Here is a 26,196-nt window from a genome sequence, read left to right on the forward strand (position 1 = left end):
AGGTTGCATAAAACAGCCATTCTGCTCCTTGCTTCCTCTCCCTGAATGGAGTATTATGAGGGAACTTTCACCACAGGAGAGGAGTGTTTTAGGATTCCATCTGTATGGTTTTGCTTGAGCCCTGGTATAAAATTTGCTCTTAACACAACACAATTCCAAAAATAGATGAAGTGTATTTATTCATGCTTTAGCTGAAATTAGCATGCCAAAACCAACTTTGTTGAACAAGCTTAGCAATACTGTATTTCATATGTTGCTAATAATGTTATTGTATCTCTGGGCAATAGATTTCTAGTTTACAAAAGCAAAACAAAAACAAAACAATACAAAAAACATGTAAGAGGCAATTATCCAAATGTAACATGTTCCAAACCAGAAATAGTTTTAAAATCAGTATCAGAAACAAAATGCTGTACAAACCTTTCTTGCCTGTGGATCTAATAGTAAGGTAGATAACAGTAAAAATGAATTTATCTTGCTTCATGTACACCGCTTCCTGGTGAATCATTTTTCTTTTTCTTTTCTTTTTCCTTTTAATTGAGCTTTTTTGAGAGCAAGCAAAGACGACTGTCTGAAAAATACTCTATTCTATTGAAGTAAGTCGTAAAACCCACTGATTTGGTAAAATTCATATGAAGTTTCTTCCACTGTCTCTGGAGGAAATATGTGTGAAGCATACTGGGCAGAAGAGTAGATGAAGAGAAAGTCAGTGCTTCTGCTACGTGGCTTATTTGCTTTAGTTTTTCAGATGGTCTCTTAGGAAATAATTAGATTGTCTACTATGATTTCAAGGTCTTTTGTTTGTTTATTTGTTTCTTATATAACAGGAGTCTCAAACAATTCTGAAAAATATCTGAAAAAACTCTGAAAAATCTCTCTTTAGGAAGAGAGCAAGGAATGATATGAGTTGTTTTATAGACACACTTCAGGTAAACATTTTAGCACATACTCAAATCTAAGCCAATGCATACCTTTAAAATTGCCCTAGAACTTGAGCACTTTGCTGCTTCTGAATCACAGTACTCTCTGTACTATAATCATCTAAATGAAACAAAACTTTATGCACTTTTTTGATCTCATAAAATCAGTTCTCTGTACTATAATCATCTAAATGAAACAAAACTTTATGCACTTTTTTGATCTCATAAAATCAGTTCTCATGAAATTCTGAAAGGAAGAAAACAGTTGAACATTGAGGTGAAAAAATACTTTTAAAGCACTTGAAGACTTTTAAAACTCATGTTTAGGAGATATGTAAAACATATTGAAAGCAATAACCCAAACACCAATTTTAAGCAAAACATCTGCTTTTGGCATATACTACAATATTGACCATCTTCATGGTAAGATTTCCTTCTGAATTATTTTCTACTATTATAATATGAATATGAGGATACTAAGTTGTAAATAAAATGGAATATGCCTTTTTTTCTGATATGAACTCTCCATTCCAGGTTTTCTGGGGCAGCAAACGCTGCTTTTGCCCCTCCATAGTGTCACTGTGTGCTTTGCAGTCTGTAGGCAGGGGAAGAGCAGTGCCACCCCACGCTCAAACACATTAACACCGTGCCTCCACCTAACCCAGTTTTTGTAAGGGTAAAAAACTGTCCTACTTTCTCTAAATGCAACTCTCTGACTGGAGAGGGAATTTGGGCAGCCATGATCATACAACAGTTGCAAATAACTCTCATGTTTTCCCATGACAAAACTGTTTGCTGCATTTTTTGAATTGGTTTCCACTCAGACAGAGCCATGTTGGCTTTTTTTTAAAACTGTCAGACACAAAGTAATGCATAATTTCTATTTTTCCCGATTGTCTACATTGTTTTCTTTGAATAGTATTTCTGTTAGCAGGTCTGGTTGTGGAGCTTTTCAGACAGCTATCTTGTAATCTAATTCGTGTCAATTAGTTGTCAGTCCAGACAAAAGCCCTCTTATTCAGTTTGTGTAGCTTGCCCCCAATAAATCTTTCATGTACTCTATCAGCACATATGGTAGCACTTTTTTTTTTTTTTTTCACAGTCCTCAATTTTTAACTTTTACCAAAGAGAGACCAAAATCTCTTTCTCACTCTGTCTTTACATTTGATGTTCTTATTCATGACAGCAATGTAATAAAAAGAAAGTGAGTGAAGGTGACTAGTTACACACATCTCTGTTTACTTTTAACTAAGCTGTTCTGTGTAGTGTGGGCATATCCCACCTAACTCTCTATTCAGGAAAATGAATCAGAGTGAAAATGATATGTTGTAGTGAGAAGTTTGTAGTGAGAAGTTTGTAGTGAGCAAACCAAACCATTTCTTGAAGGTGAGTTTGCCTGGCAGTGGTTTGCAGCTTGCTCTCTGTTCTGCCTGGGATCTCATGTGTGAGACCAGTTTTGTTGCTTTGAGAGGCACTAGGAGCCCAGATTGATCACAGTTGTGATTAATGTAGGGGCAGGATGACCTATGTAAAAAACACTTCAAATGAAGCATTTTGCTGAGAAGTATGTATTAGCAAAGTGTAGCAGACAAGTCAGTGTTATGAGTGAGTGAGTCATAGAATTACAGAATAACAGGAGTGAGAAGGAACCTCAGAATTCAAACTACCTGCTTACGCAAATTACCTACAATATTTTGCATAGGTAGGCATCCAGATGGGTTTTGAATCCCTCCACAGAATTCCAAGGTCACAGCCTGAAACAGTGGGTGAGCTACGTGAGTACGTGAGTGCCTGGAACAGGTGGGGGGGTTCTAGAGCCACCCTTTCAGTCTCTGCGATACTTCCTGTACCATTTGAGTCTCCATGAGTCCAAATTTTTCCCCACCCTTCTCTGCTGCGGTGGGATGGTATGAACAGGGGAGGGTCATATTCCTCAGCTCGTCCTTTTCTCCAAACTTTTACCAGGAGGGGTGAGTTAATTTGTTTTTGATATCTTTTCCTATAGCACCTATTTCTCAAATAAAGGCTCTGTCATTGCCTTTGTTTGCTCTACCTAAGGAGACTCCAAAACCTCTCTGGGAACCTGTTCCAGTGATCTGACACCCTTAGTATAAAGAAGTTTTTCTGCATGTTTGTATGGATCTTCCTATGTTCAAGTTTTTTGCCACTATTCCTTGTCCTATCACCATGCACCACCAAGCACAGCCTGGTATCATCCATTTGCCTTCCACCTCCCTTTAGATATTTATAAACATTTATTTGATCCCCTCTAAGTCTTCTTTTCTCCAGGCTGAATAGACCCAGGCTACTCAGCCTTTCCTCATATCGGAGATACTTCAGGCCCTCCATCTTTGTGGCCCTCCACTGGACTCCTTCTAGGAGATCTCTGTCTTTTTTGAACTGGAGAGCCCAGAGCCAGACACAGTATTCTAAATGTGACCTTGCCAAGGCAGAGTAGAGATGGAGGATCACCTCCCTTGACCTACTGGCCACACTCTTTTTAATACACCCCAGGATACCATTTGCCTTCTTTGCCACAAGGACACTCTGCTGGCTTATGGCCGAACTGTTGTCCACCAGGACCCTCAAGTCCTTCTCTGATTGAAGGCAAGGGACTTTTAAAAACTTTGTATGAATGTGGGCAAGTAGAACCACCAAAACTGGGGAAATAGTCTCTCAGCTTCACTGTTAGTTTGCCTATTCTGGCATGTGTGGGGTCTGTTCCTGGACTTCAATTTTGAGGTCAGATGGTTTTGGTCAGTTCATCTAGCTTCTGGATGAAGGAGATGCATCCCAGATAGTGAAAAACTGCTAGAGGTACACATAAGAGTGCTCTTTCCTGAAAAAATTACGGGAAGAAATGCCAGGAGGAAAAAACCCTTGAGAACAAGTGAATTTCTCTGATATATAGGCCTTCAGAAAAGAAAAAGAAAGAAGGATGTCAGTGGGCAGAGGCAGAAACTAGCTCTTCCTGGGAAGAATGGTTCATCTGCTGACTGAACCCACACAGAAATACACAAAAAGTGCAGTCATCCAAGAGCCCCGCATGAGGCACTGTACTCTGGCTGCCAAGAGTCAGCAGCAACTAAGGTAGTGCTTTGTACTGGTGATTCCTACGAACCATAGCAGCTCTGAGTGAAGATCTAGGGGTGATCTGAAAGAGATGAGGGCTCAGTAGCATTCACCTCACTTTTCCCAGTTGAAGATAAAAATCTACTTTGTTTCAGATATGAATGGAAATATCCTGAAGATGAAGAGTTCTGCAAGTGGTATTAAGAAACTTTCATGATATTGAGATGTTCAGAGCTGTGGGATGATGAATGTTGAATGCAGAGTTTATTCCACAGGTGCAAGCTGAGTGGTTAACTCTCTGGAGAAAACTTTAGTTTCAGACTGATGCATGTAAAATAGAAGGAAAGACAGAAGTTTCAGCAGGGGTAACCCTATATAGGAAGTTGTTTCACAAAGAAAATGAACAAATGCCTGTCCTTTAAGGACAAGACAAGAATGCTACAATGGCTACTTTTTTTAGCTAAATTTTCATGTTTGTAGCCCCATAGTCTGAAAATGAGAAAACCTTCTTCTGTTTAAAAGCTTCCTGTTGATCTGCTGGAGAGTTTTCCAGGACAAATAATCACATCAAACCCAATCTAAACAGCATGGTATAACAGCTGAGACCACAGCGAATTTAAGTAATGCTTCAAAATACCCCATTTCCTTTCAGAACACTCTTGAATAAGCAATTTAATGTCTCATTTCCACTATGTGCAAAATAATGATAATATTTATCTACTTATAATTAAGGTTGAGAAAAATTAGTATTTATGCAGACTTTTCAATAAAACACAACCTTTGTGAATGTCTGTGTGGATAATCACAGTTAGTCCTGTCATCAGAATAAATAGACCAATTCTGTATATCAGTATCAGTGAGAAATTTGCTCAACTGTTGGTAATATTATCCTTTGTTATTGTGCCATATATGTCTTTCAAAAGCAAAATGATGGTATGCAACATATGCACACACACATATATATATTATATATACATATTTGTAAGTCTAGATAAATATATAGGGAGTTTCCAGTTAAAAACGAAACTATGCAGCAGTAGGAAAAGTCCACTGATGGTAAGGTTAACAGTGTAGAATACATGATACTCTTATGTTAATCTGCCACTAAACATTTGTGAGTTTACTGAAATGCATAAAATTCTCCTGGTAGCAGGGTAAATAAGATCAAAATTATTTGTATGAAGTTTGCTTTATAAGAATACAGATGGATGAGATCTTTGAAAGGCCTATTATTGCTCTTTTGTAACTCACTCCATTACAGTTCTTCAAAGATAGCTGCCTACAGTTAAAAAAAAAATAAAAATCAATACTTGCTTCCATCAAAATTTTGTAACCAGAATAAATGTGAAATCACTACTGTATAAATGCATATATGAACACAAGTGATGCAAATCAGTGTGAATTCACTCTATTTGAATTTCCAAGGGTGAAAGAAATACTTACCAGCCTCTTGTGAAGAACAGATTTTATTCTGGCTCATTGTGTTTCTTTTCTCACATCTCAGTGCTTTAGTGCTACTCACTGAGATGCGTCAATCAGAAAATAGCTTCCAAATTCGTACATGAATGACACAGTCATTCCACATTATTGTACTGTGATTCTCTTCTCTATGTGAATGAATAAGGATGTATTTGAGATATGTTCCTTAATGATGGTCATTTCAGCCTTGTAAGTGGATGATGATCTCTGTATCCAAAAATCTTTTATCTTCACCCTGTAGCTATGACACTATAAAGCTTATAAAGCTGCACTGCAAATGGAAAGAGAAGAAATCAATAGTTGCCAAAGCAGTGAAGAATATACTAAAAACTGTTTAAAATTTTCCTTACCACCCCTGGAATAAACAGATCTCTTTAAAATATTTTCCCATCTTTCAACTTGTATTTAAATGGAAATAAAAGGCAAAATTCATTTAATTTTTCCCTTGTGAGTTAGAATATTTGCCTCAGAGGAAAAAATTCTGAACTTAAATTCCAAACGATAATGACTGTAGATGTTATAAGCCACTAACAAAAAACCTAAGTTCAGATTAAATAAATTATCACTTAAATTGTTTGATGTGGATGGAGTGGGCTGTCCTGGTGCAAACCACAAGTTTTTATTCTGTATTTCTCACTGGTCATTTGTTCTTTTTTGTCTGTCTTAGTTCCACCATCTTTCCCCAAGGCTGCATTCAGTATGATGACCACAACTATGAAACTGCAAGAAGGCCATAACTCTGTCAGTTATAGATAGAAAACAACCACTGCTTCCTTCCTGGTTCTCCTAGTCCCCAGTTTTAGGAGCTAGAAACACAGATATTACTGCCCAAGATTTTGTTTCCAGGTCTGTCTCTTTTTAAATCCTTCTGGCATTTTCACATAGTGAAAACCAAATGATGGCACAGGAGGCAGCATGCCTTTATAGAGGATGCCTGCAGCTTGCAAAGAAAAGGTGATTGCTGATCAGAAAATTCCTCTGCATCAATGAAAAAGTCACTCTCTGCCTGTGATCAAACTCTCTCATCCGCTGCAAGCTCAGATCCACCATTTCCTTTCTTTCAGAACTTCCTTGTGAGTCAGACTGAAAGAAACATTCCTCCTACTTTCCTTACTTGCCATTAGTTTTTTTCTGCATGCTTCCCTAAAATGTTCTGGAACTGTACGTACACTCTGAAGTAGATGATACAAGCACTGCTATTTACTCTAGTAGCAGGAGTTCATAGCAGTACATACTTGAATAAATAAGCAGATGAATAAAAATAGGTTGGTTTTTTTTTTAATACATTATTATTACTATTATTATTATTGTCTTTGGCATGGATGTCCTTTGCCCATCTGAAAGTCAGAAAACTAGTATAAGAGGCCTATTGGGCCTCTTTCCATTGTTAGCGGAGGGAAATCAACAACAGGGTGAGGAAACGTGCACGTGCACTGATGTCTTAATTACCCTTTGGAACCACCTGCCTTTTTTTTTGTAGAATGCAGAAAAAAATGAAGATGCTTCTAATGGATAGATATCTCATGTTAAATTAGAAGAATCTTGCTCTCAAAATATGCAAGAAAAGACAACATCCCTCTCCCTTAGGCTGTTGACTTGCACATGGAAAAACACTACATAGATGCTCTACACTTTAACTTACCCATTCTTCCCTCATGCACGACTAGTTTATCTTCTTTGTTGTTTGTCTGATCCATTCAGCATATGTCTGGCACTGCTTAGGTGTCAAGGGACATATTAATAATGTCAGGGCTACAGCAGGTGACAGCATCCTGCCCTGAGATGAAGGCAACTGAATGGGATGTGATAAGCCACTGGACATGGCATAGTTAGAATTGCTGGATGTGACAGATAACAATGTGGGAACCTGACAAAGGATATAGATAGTGCTATGAAGGATGGCTGGATTTTACAAATGTTTGAGAGCAAGTTATGTAAGAGAAGGCTGGATTTCACAGATAGTTGGAGTGGAATATCTACAGAACCACATCAGAAATATCACACAAACCTAGGAATGCCTAGGTAATTTTATCCGAAGCACAAATTTGGCTATAGATGTAGCAAAACTGAGATCAATGTGGCAGAACTAATTATGATTATTTAGTTGTAAGAGGACAGAGATGGCAAAAACAAGGATAGGAGTAGAGACATAGGTAAAAAAACAGGAACAGATAAGCAAAGTCATGTACATGGTGCAATCAAGTCTTCTTGATTGTCCCTCTCCAGCCTCCCTGGGCATGCTTGCCACAGCCTGGAGCAGAGTAATAAACCAAACTTGTTCTGACCCCACCACACACGTTGAACCTGCCCCTGCAGTCAGGAGGACCAGGGCAGGAGAACTGCATTATCTTGCCAGCAGAGAAACACCTGGGATGAATGGATTATTTAACCCAGCATCATTGTTCTGGTGCGTGCTCCAGGAAAAATGGCATCAATGTCTTCCTAAAATCCTAGAAGAATGCACAAATCTTTGCAGCTTGGATGGTCAGAATCCCTCTTTTTTCTTATGTTTTTCCTTAGGACCATACTTCGTGTCAATTATCTCCCACATTCATTTTGTGAGTTTACTGAAATGCTCACAATCACTAAACTGCAGAAAAATCCTAGCACGGAGATATGAAGATAAATGAAGATTGCTTGTGTTCTGATTTCAGTGAGAAAAAGCTCAGTGCCTCGGGCAGTTATGCACGAAGAGCTGTTCCTGCCAGGTAGCAAGGCAGCTGGGGCTTAGGGTGTGTGCGTTTGAGGTCAGCAGTTCATTAGATATTTCTGCACACTTGAAAATTAGATACCACAATCTCTTGTTTGAAAGATATGTGCCTAACTGAGCAGGGCTCTCTCGTTACCTGCAGGAAATAGCACCATCTGAAGTTAGGCAGGTGACTTGAAAGGGATGAATTTGGGTGCTCTGACCTCAGTCTCAAAGAACTGTAACCTTCGCCTTGTACCTCCTTCAGGAGAAAACTAAGCACCACACACATGTTGAACACCTTGAAGGAAAGTGATCTAGAATAAGCCTGGCTTTGCAGCCAAAAAAAGGGGTCTCAGGAAGAATTTGCTTTTAATTCCATTGAAACATTTTGCTAATAGAAGTCTATTGGATAGAAAATTGCCATGTGCATTTAGCAGATTTCAACAGCCACTTGGCTTTATGAATGATTCAGGGTGGTTTGGGTGAATGATATACGTTCCCAGGAGGCCTAAGGGATTATGTTCCTCTGGGGATTTCACCACAGATTAGAGGCAGATCTGCCTGATCGCCCCCTGGCTGCGGCTAAGCCCATCTGTTCTTGTACTGGTGCCAGTGGATGACTCCTTCCTAGAGGCAGAAGCAATGATTCCAGCTGGATTTCCCCTCATTATTTAGTTATCTTTCTACTTTTCTCCAGGTAGTCTGTAAGCATCCTCCTTTAATAAGTATAGAGTGATTCCCTCTGGCAGATGAGTCAGAACAAATTTTGTGCTGGTGCTGTACCATTCACAAGCTTTGTTATATGGCATGCTTAGTATGTTTTTGAAATTGTATTATCACAACCACAGGCAGCCCTGCATCTCACAGGAGCAAACTATGCTAAGGTAAAATACATGTATTTATATACGACATTACAGAAGCAAAATATATTGCATACTATTTCATGTTTGAGAAACCTCCAAACAAAACTGTGTTCATAAAAGACACACAAACATTCAAAAAATAAGCCCTCAGATATTTACTTTTAAGGTGCCACTCTTGAAAAAGGTGTAAAAAGCATTAATTACACCCAACAGAACAGCATCCTGCTTTGCATGTTACTGCCAGTAGGGAACGTGGCAGATATCTTTTGCCTTGATTCTGTGCAGTTTATGGTTTTGGTGATTTTGTTCCCTGCCCTTATTTTCTATGGTACACTAACATATTGCATGGAAAATCTTCTCTTTCAGAGGTTATTATGTCACCTCCTTCCGGTCACTCTTCACTGTCTAGGCCTTGCTACAGAATTACATACAGTCCAATGTGTTAGCCCTTTCCACATACACAGATAAATTTACATTTCTCCTCGTTCTAGAAATCTGTCATTTTGGATGAACTGAAGATCTCAAAGTTAATATCTTTAAGCTGTCTTAAGGAGCAACGAAATCCAGTGGACAGTGTTGCAGGATGTCTATGAAGAGTGGGTGCTTCATTTATGGGCAGTTTCCTCCACCTATAGGTACTTCTCTTACCAGTGTGGACCATGTCAGATAAAGAATATGGAAGCTCTTACCTTCCTACTCACATTAAGAGATTTTTTAAACTGGTGGAAATCCAGTAGTATAGCAGAACTTGTAACATAAAAAAAAGCCTACTCATAAATTAATGTCTACTCTCCCTTCTCACAGCTGTTAAATAATTTCTGTGTTTTATACCAGCAGTTCAAATGTACTTGTTCCCCTTTTATCTACACAAAAGGCCTTTCTTTAATGATTTTGCTTTATTGGGTGTATAATAATTGCAAATGTAATGTAACAAGTGATTTAAAATGTAAATAATGCTTAATTAATTTGTGAAAATGGTTTTTCATGCAGTAATTTTAGCAGAAATGTTATACATTTTTCCCACCAGAAAGTTCAGCATCATTGTTTATTTGTCTTTATGTGTGTGGGTGTCTGCATGTATTTGGTTCATTTTTTAATTTTATTTATTCTAGAAGCAGTGATTTTGCTCAGACTTTTGTTCACCACTAATGAGAGTTTGGTATTTCTTAAACAACAATCTCAGAGCACAGCCAGGATTTCACATGCAAATATAACATCAAGAATTTATTTTTCTTTGTGTTTATAAATGTTAAATTGGATGAGAAGTATGTCAAGCAGCTGAAAGACAATGAACTTTGCTTCAGAGTTCATTAGAAATTCCAAAACACTTGGAATGAAATTACTAGAACTCAATTAGTGAATTTCCAATGGCAGTATTTTCACTCTTTCCATTTGCTTACATAGCAGAGAAGGGGAACAAGTGAGAGTGATGAGGCCAGAGCTGCAAGGAGGTTTTTTGTGTGTAAATTGATGACTGTTAGAGCACGTACAGATCTGCTGGCCAAAGTACTAAACACAGAGAAAGTTATGGGGTTTAAGTATTCTAAATCTTTTTTTTTTTCTATGAGGCAAACAGCATAAAATTCTCTACCAGAATCCTGTAGAGGCTAAAGAAATTACTTTTAAGTGGGCAAAGAGCACTTTACCTTCACATAGATGAAGTGGGAGGACCCTGTTTATAGTATAGGATTTCAAGCAACTGTTCTGAGACTGAGTTAACTGAGTTAGTTATAAGTGGATAAAAGAATATGCTAAATACCTAACAAATACCTTTTTTTGGACCAGAGAACTAGAAGGCTTTGAAAAGAGAAAGCTTTGGTTATAAATGAAGCATTTTCCCTGGCTGAGTCTTACTAGGGCATAGCATACAGAGAAAGGCATTGCAAGACAAACAGATTGTAAGGAGCTGGGTTTCATTAGCCACAGGCTTTGCATGTTTCAACCTACATTACCTTTTGTATGTGTGTGTATTGTATAAATTTATTACTTACAAATAAATCATATACTTTATATATACATATAAAGTTTCTGTTCAAACTAGTTTTAATGGTCTTAAATTATGGTCTTCAAGATAGCTTGCATGTTTGGTGCAGAGGAGCTGCATGGACTCATATAGACTGGATGGGTGCAGAATGGTGCAGAGAAGAAACAGATGGGCAACCAGCAAAGCAGCAGCAGGACAAACTTTCTAGATCTGTTTCACCTTCTTCCTTGGAGGCCAGGTAGGTTAATGGAGGGTGTGCAAAAGGAGAGATAACTTCACCTTAGCCTTTGCATACTCACACAGAGGCTGATAATGCTCTTATTCATGGACTTATTCATGATTTCATTTTTCTCCTTGACTTGGTATACCAGAGTCAGTCTTAGTCAGAAGGAAGAAAATTGTCTGCTAAGTCGAGAAGAGAAAATTCTTAAAAATCCCAAATTTCAAAGGAGAAGAAAACAACTCACTGGAAAAGTGAACTGAATGAGATGGTGGTGTATAGGGAGGGAATTGATTGTACTATGTTTAGTAGTCTAAAGTATAGGCATCTATGACCAACCCACAGTCAATAAACTGTGAGGTATTTATCACCTTCTGCTGAATATAGAGGGAATCTGGATGAATATCTTATCCAAAAATAATTGCTTTTGGATAGCAGATATTCATAGAGATGAATCTAGGCCTTTATGAGACAATAATAGGACAATACTATCAATTTACATGATAAGTCTTTTTGGACTCTTGATCAATTTTCAGACCTTGCTTTTGAGATAAAGGTTTACTTCCAGTGTTCACATTTATAAAGGAAGTCTGATTTCTTGGCTGCTCAAACATAAAAAATAGTTCATCTTTTAGGTACAGAGATCATTAGTGACGGAACAGTCTGTCCTCCAGTGCCCCCAAAATAACATACACAAACATGTACAAACACATACTAAAACAGCACAGAAAATGACTTTTATTTGCCCTATCCACTAATCAAAACTGAGATAGAAAAATAACACTGTGTTGAGGTTAAAGAGAGAGCAGAATGAGAACTATGGAATTTTATGGCTGATCCATATAGTTTACTTCAGATGTAGTTCTCTCTGGTGTATTTGGTAGTTGGGGAAAAAGGACAATAAATATCACATGCATTTATAAAAGGCATATTTATTTAATATGCCTACAATCTGAGTTTCTTTCCAGAGAAACACAAAACTGGAAGTGGTAAAAGCTCTCAAAAACTTCAGTTGCAGGATAGAGCATTCTGAATTTGCTGAGCAAAGACCAGTATTTCTTTTAATTTCATTTTAACAATGAAGAAGTTCCCAAAAATCTGGTACAAATCAAAACCTATATTACAAAACAAGTATTTTGTAATATTTTTAAATATTTGGTATAAAGTTATGGCTCCTTTGCTCCCTCAAAATTGTGAAAGACTGTTTCCAGCTGATTGATCAGTGGATCAGTGTAATGACTTGAAGGAGTAACCACATTTTTGTGAAAACAGTTCAGGATTCATTCAGCAAACAGTGTTTTAGTCAGTGATTGTGGGCAGGGCAGAGTGCCTTTTGTCATAGAACTGATCTTACAGAAGGAGCTTCCATCTGACTTTTAAAATAAATTTGCAAAAGTAAGCATGTTAAGATTATTATTACCTAAAACACAGAAAAATGAAAAGAGGAAGTCTTTCTAAGCTGGAATAGAAAAATGGCTTTTAACTGCACTTTCTCTGTTATTTCTAGAAATATTATTGGGTTTTTTTGTTTGTTTATTTGTTTTGTTTTGTTTTGTTTCTTTTCCAGATATTCATAGAATCACAGAATCATAGAATAGCTCAGGTTGGAAAAGACCTTAAAGATCATCAAGTCCAACCACAACCAACCATACTACCCTAACTAACAACCCTCCACTAAATCACGTCACTGAGCATCACATCCAAAGGTTTTTAAACACATCCAGGGATGGTGACCCAACCACCTCCCTTGGGCCTATTCAGTGCTTAACAACCCTTTCTGTAAAGAAGTTTTTCCTGATATCCAACCTAAACTTACCCTGATGCAACTTGAGGCCATTTCCCCTCATCCCATAACCTGTCACCAGTGAGAAGTGACTAACCCCGCTCTCTCTGTAAGCATCTATCAGATATTGGAAAAGAGCAGTAAGATCTCCCCTCAGCCTCCTCTTCTCCAGACTAAACAGCCCCAGTTCCTTCAGTTGCTCCTTGCACCTAGAGAGAAGACAAATCCAGTAGACAACTGGTACATTTCAAAGAGTACAATGAATTTGATTAATAACGGACATGACTTGAAGAATTAATGAAGTGATAATCTGACTGCATCTGTGGAAACAGAATAAATGAGCCTCAAAAATTTGAAGACTAAGAGCTAGAAGGACGAGTGTAAACTTTGCTTCTGTTTTGCTACAGTAATCCTGAATTGGAAGTGCAACACAGAAAAACCTGAAGGAGACCTCAGGTCCTTTTGACTTGAAGTTGACATCCTCTGCTGAAGGCCTCTTAAATGCAACATCACTTTGCCTTTTTGGGGACAGTGCAACACAGGTTCCTTCTTCTGTTCTCCCTTCAGTGTACATCACAGCTTTGATTTTTGGTCCTCTGGAGTTATTTACACAAACATTTGGGAGGACGCTACACACCTGCTTTCAAAATGGCTACAAAATGGATACAGCAAACTGCACTGTAAAGATACAAAGTATAATAGAATAAATGCCATAAACTTTTCTTTTTACCATTTTTGACCACTATAGCAGTACCATTGGTCACTTTTCTTATTTTATAAGACTGAATATGCATATATTTTCCTACTAATTGCCCAGCCCTGAACTTCACTACTTACTCTGTGCCTATTGAATAAAGAAAATAAGAAGCAAATCATACAAGAAATACTGAGTTGATTATGCGAGTGGCTGGAGCGGATGTCATGGCTCAGACAAATATTTTTAATCATAGACACAAAGAGTTTAGCAATTATTGCATAGAAACATAATGATTAGCCTTCATGAAGAAGGGAAAAATACAGGGCAGTAAATTCAGTGAATGCATTTAGGCACTGTTATGAAGTCTTATTAGATGCAAGGAAAAAATGTGAAGTATTACATTTAGGGCATTAGAAAACAATGGCATGACATCAGGGAGATTGTCTTTTTTTTTTTTTTTTTACATTATCTTTTTAATCTTAATCTTATCACTTCCATTCTTAACTAATTTGAATATAACATTCTTTTCTGAGTGATCAGAAGTGTCTCGGCTCTTTTATTCTTTCCTTACTAGAATAAAAATTGGTTTTCTGAAAAGCCATATCTTGTCAAGTAACTTAAATCACATTTTTCTTTCCTTGATTTTTAGCTAGAAAAATGAATAAAAAATCTCAAGACAAATTTCACTGAGAGTACATGTTCCCATCTAAGAAATATGAACTGTAATTTGGCTGTGATTATTTCAATGAAAAATTGCTTTTTTTCTGGCTGTAATACAGACATTGACAATAAATTTACTTCACTGTTAGCATAAAAATATAAAGAATCATATTAAGGATCCTTCAGAAATCCTTTTAAATATAATTTTTATTTATACAGTCTCCTCTATTATTAATCAGTATCAGAGTCTTGTGTCTTAATATGCTGATCACATGTTAGCGTTGAGCCTAGATAGCTCCTACAGGGTAAAATCCTGGCACTGTTCATCTTCCATTGTTCCACCTGGGCTGTAGAGAGTGAGTGATTCTGCTGCCTCAGTTTCCCCTGTGATTCCTTTGGATCACTACAGGGTTGTATCTGGAGCTGGACATCTGTTTTTGAAGACCTCTTTCTGTTTTTTTTTTATCTGCTTTTTTTTTCTTTTTTTTCTTTTTTGTATTTTGTAAAAGAAATTATTTATCCTAGCATTTCATCTGTCATTAAACCATAATTTGTTTCTCTTTTTAAGGCAGAATGAATGCACCTGGAGATGTAAAAGTAAGCTGGATTTCAGTCTTTATGCTCCTTGCAGAAACCACATGGAATTTTGATTAATGTTGGAGAAATTGAAAGGTAAAATGATATCTCCCAATTTAAAATTGCCTTAAAAGACAATAACAAGTTACCTGTAAAGTTCTTAAATATATTATCTTAGTTGAAAAAGCTGCCTGTAAAAGAGGAGCCCTTTATTTAGAAAATCTCCTTTTTTAATCTCCTGAGAGTATTAGAAGCATCCTGATCTGCACTCAATAAGTGTGCCTCTTCTAGACTAAAAATGACTCCTTTCTTCCTGTTACCCATGTATCTGTATATTTATGTACAGGTCTGAAATCAGATACTGCTGATGTCTTACATCTATTTAGAAAGCTGTGGTGATAGTCACTTCTGACTAAGTCAAGGAGTTGTTCTGCAGAATGGCAAATATTTTTCATGTTGGCAGTAGTGCTGAATGTGGTGGTGGGGATTGAAGTGGTCCTTCAGTTTTGTCCTGTAACTCATTCTCAGCATTTTGGGAAACCAGCATGAGGCATCAGTCACAGTGACATTTTAGTTACTCGGAACATTTTATTCCACTCTCACATTTTCTGTTTTCAGATGAATATAGCACAAAAAATATGACCTGAAAACAGCAGGGAAATTGTGACATCTCATTCTCTCCTCTTCCCAAGCCCTTCTCCCTGCCCTCACTATAGTTATTAAATGAGGCATTGAAGGTCTTCAAAGCAATTAGTCCTGAGAAGGAAGTTCATCCCTCAGTGCTCTGAAGGAAGCAGAATTCGTTAAGCTTTATCAAACTCACTTAGGGTTACACTGCAGCACACACATGCAGAACAGATCAGGCTCGCTACTGACATTTTCATTACACTCTGTAGGATTTATGTTTAGAAAAAAACCTCAGCCAGTGTTTTGGCATGTCTAATCTGTATGGCATTGCAAGAATAAATCCTATGAAAAGCAATCAAATGCTAAATAGAAAATTCTGTGTAGGCTACCTCCCTAATAGTAAGTCTTTCTCTCCAGCTCTTTCCCACTCTACAAAGCTGTTTATCTACAGAGGCTGATGTATATCTGCCACTTGTAGCTGCACTGTGTTTTGTGTGAGTGATATGAAGAAAGCAGACCCATGGAGACATCTCCTAGACACATGCTGTTCTCTGCTTAAATCTTCTGATGAGATCAAGGATGGCTCTCAAAGCATGTGAAAAAGAGAAAGAATGTACCCCAGAAAAAAATATCCCCATCAGGACTGTAGACACACAGAAAATACACTAACACACTGTGAAGACTTTGGCCAGGATGAGTCACCAAGCAAGCTGCCCTCTTCACCTGTCCTGAAGCACGTAGCTGTTGATGGGTGCAAAACATGTTTTGGCTGCAACTGGTTATATCCGTGATCCTGTTTGCTTTTCTCATAACCTGTAGTTAAAGTAATTAAGCTTCTTATGTGATGCTAAGTGGCACTGTATGCTGGGCCTGTGCCAGCATGTTCGTGTTGGGAGTAGGGCCGAAATGGAAATCCAAAAGAGTTCATCAGCATCTCTGTGGCTTTCTCAGTGTAGTGCTGGTCACCAGCTTCAGCCTGAGAAGCTCTGAACTCTTCCAGCCTACATCTAACTGCAGCAAGTTGTCCCAGTGCACATGTACTGGGTGCAGGAATGTGCCGAAACCATAGCAGAGATGTCCTGGATTGCACTGTGGTTTGCTCTATGTTAGTCATGCTCACGTGGAAGTCCAAGAGCCCTTCAGCCCTATGCCTTCCTTCCACGTGGAGGTGCTCACTGCAGCTCAACCTCACAGCTGCTAGCTTGTTGTAGGCACAGGAAGAGAGGTTTATGGTGCAGGTTCCTGTTGGCTCCCAGGGAAGGGCAATGGGCCAGAGGGAAGTGTCAGGTGGCTGGACCTGGCCAGGAAGCTGCTGCTTGGATCCTGATGGAAATGGGAATTCAGCAACTGAGCTATTACGCAGGTGCAAATCTGACCTGCTGTATTAACGAATGACTACATAGCATAAAGGAAATAACACCTTCTATTTAACAACAGGTAATTTTTTCCATTATTTTCCAGTACTGAAACAAAGTATAGGTCACTGAATGAGGTTATTTTAGATCCATCGTGCTTTTTCCTAAGGGTGGAAGTGGGAAGATGAAAAAGATTTTCTATTTAAAACCATATTAACTCAAATCTGCATTCCACTATCACATCTACGTAGAACTACCCATTACATTTCTGCTTTCAGTGCTATTTTTTTCTCCTAGCAATATTGTCATGCAAAAATACTTTCTTACAATGAATTATACAGACAAAAGGTCATTGTGGTCATTGTCATAGACAGATTGAAATAAAGCAGATAGTGTATATAGTCTGGCCATTCCTGGCAAAGTCAGATGCTCATTACAATAAAAAAAATAATCCAGCTTTTAAATGCAAACAAGAAAGTTTAGATATGTTTTAAATTTATCTTTTTCCTAAATTTATAACAATTTACTTCATATGAGATACACTGTAAGCCTCTGGCAACGCTCAACAGGGTCTCAATAAAATTGAATGCCGTTTCTGGATTTCCAAAGCAGAAATAGAAAACTGATGTGATTTATTCCCTTCCAGGTAGAAATCACCTTTCCCCATTACCTTTGACTCAATCATGTTTAGGATAACTTTCTGCTCAGCTCAAGCAAAATGTGGACACTGCCAAGTCTTCCCATGGTTGGATGACATTGAAATACTAACAGCTAATTAGACTGTTTGTCCCTGTTTGTAAGAGATTCCTATTTGTTTTAAAGTCATATGGTTTTGCTGTGCTGATGGTGAAGTTTGCAGTGTTTGCATAGATATCTCAGAAAAACACAGAGGGAAATGAAGTCGAAATTTACATTTCAGTACAAATTCTTAATATAAATTTAGCTGGACTGAGATTGTCTGCTCACAAGAAACCGGGTGCTGGGAATAGCTGAACTGTTGTTACAGGCAGAATTGAAACACGTTGGCAGAATCTGTGGGAAAGTTCGTCCGTTTTAGTCCTTGCTCTAGAGGATGGTGAAACATTCCTTGAGTAGATAGCATGCTGGCCCAGAGCCTGACAAAAATAACTGATTTTTTTTTTTTTTTTTTAACTTTTGTCTTTTGTACTGAAAATCAAAAAGATTAATAGAGCGGGTTACTCACAGGAGGTGTTTTCCCCTTCAGTCACAAACTGGTTGAGGTTATCTGACTGGTTTCAAGTGAGGGACATAGGAAAATATGTGATGAACTTAACAGGTATGTAATGTCCTGCACAACAGCTTCCTAGTGGCTTGTAATCCTCTCATTAGCAGAGAAAAGCATCTGTTACATTTGTGTTAAATGGAGAGTATCTGTCATATAACAAGACATAAACTCTAGGACTATGATATTTAAACATAAGGATCACTACTGTGTTTCAGGGATGTGCAACATATTATTTTTCCTGTATGATGACACATCAGCAATTCTGATGTGAGAAGGACTTTCTCTTGAAAACCTTGATCTCATTTCCCAAAATTGGAAGAGGAATTAAGCAGCATTTAAATCTTGTCTCTTCAAACCATGCCTGCACAGTTTACTTCTTATGGTTTAGAAATTTCAAGGACACTGAAGTAGCTCGAAGTAATAAGTATTTTAGATAACCGAAAGTCTGACAAATGTCTACTTCTTTCCTTGCTATTCATAAAGTCTGGCAAGTGTGACAAAAGGAAAAGACAAAATTTTCACTTTTTTAGGGTAAGAATTGAGGTCACTGAGCTAGAAATTGTTTTGCACTGTTAAAAATATACACATATATATATTTATATACATTCCTTTAAAAGAAAAGGTGGAAAAAGAATCCCATTACCTTAAAAGAAATGGATAGAGATGTGATGCATTAATTTGTAAGGACAATGTAGGAACAAAGTGGCTTGAGTTGGTTGTCTGTGTTTACTGTACAGAGACATTAACTTGGTAATTAGTTAGTGTCCTCAGCAGATTTCTTAATAAAACTTCATAAAAAGATGTGAATCTATTAATTCACAGAATCACACAGTCATGAAATCATTTAAATTAGAAAAGACCTCTATGACCACTCAGTCCAGCCCACCACTATCATGTCCACTATCCCTGTTCTTTAGTACACATCTACTTGATCACTTGAAGTTTCTTGATCACTTTCAGTGACAGTGATAGCACTACCTCCCTGAGCAGCACATTCCAGCACCTCACAACTCTTTTTGGGAATAAATTAATCTTAGCATCCAATCTGAACCTCTCCTGCTGCAACATGAGGCCATTCCCTCTAGTCCTATTGCTAGTTATACGGGCAAAGAGACCAACACCCACCTCACCACATCCTCCTTTCAGGGAGTTGTAGAGAGCAACAAGGTCTCCCATGAGCCTCCTCTTCTCCAGACTAAACAATCCCAGTTCACTTCCATAAGACTTGTGCTCCAGAGCCCTCACAGCTTCGTTGCCCTTCTCTAGACACACTTCAGGGCTGTGATGTCTTTCTTGTAGTGAGGAGTCCCAAACTGAACACAGTAATTAAGTTGTGGCCTTACCAGTTAAATCATCTCCAGGTTTTTTTATTTGTTGGTTTGCTAAAATTCTATGAATCCAAATATTAAAAAAGAATAATCACCTCAAAACATTTTGTATATAACATGCAAAATTTAAAAAGGGAAATGTTAGTTTTATATTAACTAAAGCTTAAAAATCCACATGCTAGTCACCTGAATGTTCTCCTGTTATTCATTTGCAAAGCTCATTTTATTCCTCAAGTAGATTTCACTATCACTTTGCACTTTATGTGCTTTCACATCTGAGCCCATATCAGAAGCAGGAAAGAATAGCAACCCTGAGAGACCAGAGCTATGGTGTTGCAGAAGTCACTGGGATAGAATTAAAATTGGAGAAAAATTCTTTATCAGTTACTCTTTATCAATATCCCTAAAATACTGAATTCTTCCAGTCTACCACATGGCTTATCTCAAACTCAGGGTCTTTTCAGACTTGTCCAAAAAAAAAAGACAAATATTTATCTTTTTTTGTTTAGTTTTCATGTAGTTTTAGCAATGAAAAGAACCTTTTCCAGTCATTTTCAGGTAGAGGAGAGTTTTTGTGTTACTCTCTGAAGTACAGTATTATAAAATTGAGGAGTAGTATTGTGTACCAACAGTTCACAAAATAGAATCCTTACCCCGTGATAAATTATGATACTGCTTCATTTACTGCATCCTGAGTTAAAGTAAAATGAAAGTCTTAAAGTCTTTATGAAATGAAAACTGAGGAAACATAATGTTTTGACAGTGTTTTATGATTATGTTGACATATCATAATATAAAATTACCGGCTACAATAAATTCACATTTTACTATGTGGTGTCACAAAAAAATGTCATAAAACCAGTTGATGAAAATAGAAAAAAAGTTTTTGCTGTATCTAAACACAATATTTTGTTGCTTTTAATATGCAAAAATAAAAAAAGAGAGTTGAAAAGATTTTGGCACTTCCAGAAAAATGTCTTAAAAAATAATACATTCCCTTGAGATGTTTTGATTTTGACAGGAATTGAAATTTCTGGTGTAAAGCTCATCTGTCAAAATGTTTTCTCCCTGTTGGAGTGATACTGTGCTTGTCACCAAACTTCTGTCTCAGCTGCAGTTCCACACGGCCTAGCTCCTTGCCTGGCTTTCTCACCTGCCAGGGAAGGATTGATCCACAGCCAGTCTGAGCTGAGAGTTGCATTTTTGTCAGATTAACTCGTGCACAACACAGTTTTTGTGCTCACGCTAGGCTATTGGAGGGCATAGAATACTTAGTCTCGCTTAAAGCCTGTGGCAAAGTTATTGCCGGAGGATGTTTTTTTGACAGAGTGAGTTTGCACTTGGTGGCACCTCTCAGCACTTTGCATCCTGAAATGATTGTGTCTCTGGTCCGATCCCCAGCGCCATGGAGAGGAATCCTGCAGAGTGGTGGCCTCCGGCCAGCACAAGCTGACATTCATTACAGCAGGGTGAAGATAGGTTGCAGTGGCTAGCATGAAACGCCTCTTGGAAAAAACAGTGCACAAACAGATTCTGTAGAGAAAAAAACTGTTTATATGCTGTCGTTTGATGGACTCTTTTTATCCCAGAATAATTTAGGTTTGTTGTCCGAGTTTTGAAAGGCCAGGAAAAGAGAAATTAACACTGTGTCCCTTCCCTTCCCATACTGTGGATGAGTGGTGACAGCAGAACATGGGAGTCTGTGCTCCCACAAATCCCACCATGCCCGTCCTTGGTGGCTCCCAGAGTTAGCAAAGCTGTCAGCTAGACTTACAGCTCACTCTCTTTGCTTTTATCCTTCACTGTTCATGGAGGAAAGGCACTATAATTTATACCATCCTGCCACCTTATTGAAGTCCTGACCCACAACACAGAGTGTTCTGGGAGGCTGTCAAAGGGGTGGCAGTGAAAGGGAGGGAAAATATATTCAGATTTTTGTTTTACTTTTAGCACACACAAACACCTTTGAGTTAGTTCATCTTGGCCAAGGTTTTAGCTAAGCTGTTCTCACAAGACTGCATGGAAATTCGTGAGTGTGATTATTTTCCTTCCCAGCATTGCATGCTTCAGGAGAATTTCAGTCATTCATAAAGAAATGTTGGTTTGGAGATGAGGGTGATTCAGCATTAAGTACTTTTTCCTACTTTATTCATAATTTCAACCATAGAGGATTGAGAGAGAGATGTCCTAAGCCAAACATATGGTGCCAAACATATGAACTAACAAATTATGTTAGTTCTGAAGTCCAGTTCTTAGATGTAACGGAAGGAAAACAGCCTACTAAACACATGACCCACTTGGTTAACGGGGGGCATGACCAGCAGGTTAAAAGCGACAAGCATTTAGGGCAGGAAAAAAACCTAACTGGGAGATGCAAAATTCATGGGGTGCTGCCTCTTCACATTTGTGCCTCTTTTTTTTTTTTTTTTCTTTCCCAACAGAACAGCCAGTTTCTTGGCAACTTTGTCCCCTCAGTAAAAGATATCTTAGGGAAAGTTACAGAGCTGTTACACCCTCACACCTGTATCCCATCCCAGTCAGCTCAGAGCACTCTGGCTTTGATTTTCTTTCTGACTGAATCTTTTCAGCTTCTCTGAAGTAACTCATGATTTATGTTGCCATAAGTTAAATTATAATCATGCCCAGAAGGCATGGCATATGTTCTTACGTTCTCATATGTTATGGTTAACAAAAGTTTTTGGCAAAACCTCATTTAAAAACTTGCCAGTTTCACTGGAGATAAACAGATATGGCTTTCTCACAGAAAATACCTGAAGAACACAGCAACTGCTGCAGTAATGCTATTTTCCACATCCACTTATTAATTTTTATATGTAATCATTATGATGAATTTGCTCCATTTGAAAATACATAAATAAACCTCTCATTTTGTTTCAGTTAATTCTCCCAGAGTGAATTCTTTATTCTATTTCTAGTTTTATGGAAGTGCATGTATCTCCGATTTTCATGATACTTCCTTCTGTCTAATTCTGTAATTCTGTTTTCTCCCAATGATGGCACTTACTTGTGCAAATTCTGCACTGACTGCAAAGATTTCTGTGATGAGTGTATCCTGCTCAGTAATACTTGGAAGGTCTTGGGACAACAGAAGGTCCTTTCAGCCCTGAAGGATGGGGAACGCACATCTCAAAGTTTGCCCTCCTTCTTGTGCGCTACAGGGAGAGACATAGGTGTATTTTCCTGCTTTTCTTTCACCCACTTTGTTGTGCTTTATTTTTGAAGATGGAGTAACAAGGGAGGCAATCATACCAGACAGCAATTCTTATAATATGACCGGCTCAGAAGGGGGACTGAAACTCCTTATTCTCTCCCAGTCAGAGTATGTATCTGGGTTGCAGCCTTTTCTGAAGTTTACTTACGGACCCTGTCCTGAGAAACCACCTCTACTTTTTTGAATGCCATTATTTCTATTGTGGTTTTTGCTATTACCATGGGCAGAGGATGAATTGCACCTCGTGACCAGGGTGGTCCTCAACAGAAAATTGCTGCTTTACTTGCTTGAAAACGAAGGGATGGTACTTTCTCTCTGTTCTCTGCCATCTTTTACTACAGGATGAGTATTTGTGCCAGCACATGTTCAGTGGGAAGACTGCCTCCTCCAGGAAAAGCATTTAAGCGCTGCAAAGAGCAGAGGAAGAGCAGGCTGCCCTGCTGATGCTAAGATTAGTTCTGCTGTTTCACTTGACTCAAGGGTATCTTACCTTCAGCACAGTGGTGACTGCTATGCCTTTTGGTAAGAAAAGCTCACAAGCTTTTCTTGTGAGTCCATCAGATGTTTCCATGCAACTTTCCTGATTTCTTCTGACAGTAGAATTAAGTATCATCATTTCTTAGCTAGCAGGTCCACCACCACCCCTTAGCACAGCCACTGCCAAGTTAGTAAGAAGCTAGAAAAGCTCTTGGCATCACCTTGCTAAAAGTGCGGATATATTCTGTGCATGGTGCACGCTGCATGCTGTACCACTGATGTTATTAGCTTCCATGCTTTTCTCTTCTTTCCTCTCAACAGCTTAAACATAGTTTGAGTTTAATACATTAGTAAAAAGGTAATTTTCTTGCCTGCTAAAATCCTTGGCTAGAAATTTTAAAGAGAGAGCCTTTAGCACTTAACATTTCAGCATTAGTAAATGGTTAGTAATTGGGACCAATCTAAATTTTCTAAATGGATATGAGAAGTGAGAGTCTTGTTGATGCTCCCAGAAAATATTGTCTCATAATGTCAACAGGACTAAAACAATGGCAAAATCTTCACCAACTTTAGCAAACATCTTACATCTTAAATGCAAATAGAAGATCCTCTGAGTAAGAAAAAGTAATCACTTATGTGATCATAATGGTACTATTAAAAGCCTAAGTGCAGTTCTCAAGACATTACCATAAGTTAATATATGTGTAGTACATGTGTATGGCTGCACCTTCCAAGCTGGGTCAGAGGGTTATTTACTGTGTCTACACTGATGAAAATAACATTATTGTACTGTGCCAAACTCCCTAACATCAGTATATAATATTGTTTTCCTAAAGATAAAGAACTGCAGGATACATAAAACTTTCCCACTGAATTAGCGGATGTTTTATTTGTGGCTCCTTACTGTCATTGAGCTGACCAAATGGCTCATTTGATAATTCAAATGGAAAATCAGTGGGAAATGGAGGTTAATGCTCAGAGAGGGGAATCTACAAGAGCAGATGTGTGTATTTTAACATGTATGTTAGCTGACAATGTGTACAGGTTATGTTTTATTTCTAGACTAAATATTAGCACTGCTAGTGAGTTTTTCCAGGCTGAACCATGCATGAACAGAGGTAATTTTCAACTTTTTCCTTGCACATAATAAAAAAGTTTCAATTGACTTTTAACCAAGATTCCAAAAACTTTACTTCCTTAAGACTCATTTCAACAATAACCGTTCATTCTTGCTGGTAGTAGTTGCTGGGATATCTTGTAATTAAAATCATTAGGAGATTTCACCGAGGCAGGAGGACCTTTAGCAATCTTGAATCACAATTTATGTGTGTGTTTCTTAAAATGTGTTTGAGACTGACAAGAGAGCACGACACTGACTTCAAATTTGTGATAGTGGTAGTAAAATCCATATTTGAGATTAATGAGAGCAAGCTCATCTTTAATGCTGGTAACACTTGAAGAAGCCAGATAAATACAGCAGAATTTCAGCTGGGACCACTGGAAATGGAGGTAGAATGAAAAGCCAGAATGAAAAGCAATTGCTTGCATGTGTGTTTATGTAGTTTGTATGCTTACACAAATGAAAGCACATGTTTTGTCACACATTTTCAGCCTTTGCCAGATGACATTCCCTTACTTAACTCCATTTGCTTTTAGCTTTTTAAGCTCTTTTTCTCTTATGAGAATTCTAAAAAATTGCTATCACTAATTATTACCCCATAATACTGGCATTTTCTGCAGTTATAAAATATCCTCCATTTAATAAGCATTCAGTCATGGTGGGAAATCATGATGCTATAGCTATGCACAGACCTGGAAGCCAGGGCAACAGGATACAAGCTGGACCAAGTACATATCTCAACACATCTTGCTGTACCTGAAAATCTCTTTTCTAAAGGGTTTTGGTGATAAATCCTTTGTGAGATCTCAACATATATTAACCAAATTGTTTGTTACAGATTTTATTTATTTTTCTTTTTGGTAGAGAATAGAAAATAGTACAGGAATTTGGGGAAGTGTCATTTCAGACTTAACATGCATTATAATACCTTTTCAGCTGAATTGGCCTTTTAAAATATATACAGCTACTCAGTAAGAAAACAGTCATGGTAGGAATAAGGCCAAGACTTTTCAACTACATGGTTAAATGAAAGTAAGATTGAGAAGTCTGCGACGGGTACATTTCAAACTGAACTGTAATAACTGTGAAGAAAGAGCAGACTGATGTGCTATTGGCTTTGAAAGGAGAGCCCTACCCAAATCCCATTGCAGAAAAGTAAAAAAGCTTCTCAAATGACTTTACATAAAGATTGGGGTAGTGACTGAAGAAATTTATAAAGCTTTGCATTATGTGGGACAAAGCATCAAAATCTGGGGCAGTCTTAAAGAGGTACTCTGGAGAACAACCCACAGAAAATCAGAAAAACAAATAATTCTCTCTTTCTGGAAATGAACAAACCACAGAAATATGAGGAGAGTCTGTTAACAAGACTAGGAAAATTTTAATAAAAATCATGTAAGATGGAGGAATGAATGATTGTTTATAGGAACTGTCCAACTTTACAAATTGATGAATCTGACTGTAATGGAAACAAATCTCATTGAAAAGATTCATTTTTTTTATAATCACTCAGGGAATGGAGATATGGAAAACAGATCAGACGAAGATATTGGGTTTTTTTTTGAGATTTTTGTACTGCCAAGTGAGAAAGAGGAAAAATAAGAGAAGATGACAACCATCCTGAGGGATGGTACTTTTTTGTACCAGAGAAGAAAGTTCTGATTACTTGTGATGCTACTTTGCCAGTTGGTTAGGTTAATTGATCACCATCCTCCATGATACATCATCTGGCAGGATTTATCAAAATGCCTTTGAACTAGTCATTGACCTGCAACCATTCCTGAGGAATGGCACTCTTTCAGACGTGAAATATCAAGAAGGACAAAACAACCCTGTTTTAGCATTGGGATAGGCTAAATCTCTTT

General features: G+C 37.8%; 1 long non-coding RNA gene across 3 annotated transcripts in view; it reads left to right on the forward strand.

Moving 5' to 3' along the window:
• The window catches only part of LOC146545047 (uncharacterized), a 114,036-nt gene that overhangs the window by 35,325 nt on the left and 52,515 nt on the right, over nt 1-26,196 (forward strand). Inside the window, exons 2-3 of one of the 3 annotated variants that reach the window (XR_014881506.1) lie at nt 11,098-11,248; nt 14,939-15,042. This is a non-coding gene — a long non-coding RNA (uncharacterized LOC146545047). The other 2 variants (XR_014881504.1, XR_014881505.1) reach the window with 2 other exon arrangements.

This window comes from Meleagris gallopavo, chromosome 2 (genome assembly GCF_905368555.1).
Source record: "Meleagris gallopavo chromosome 2, MGAL_WU_HG_1.1, whole genome shotgun sequence".
NCBI classification, from domain to species: Eukaryota; Metazoa; Chordata; class Aves; order Galliformes; family Phasianidae; genus Meleagris; species Meleagris gallopavo.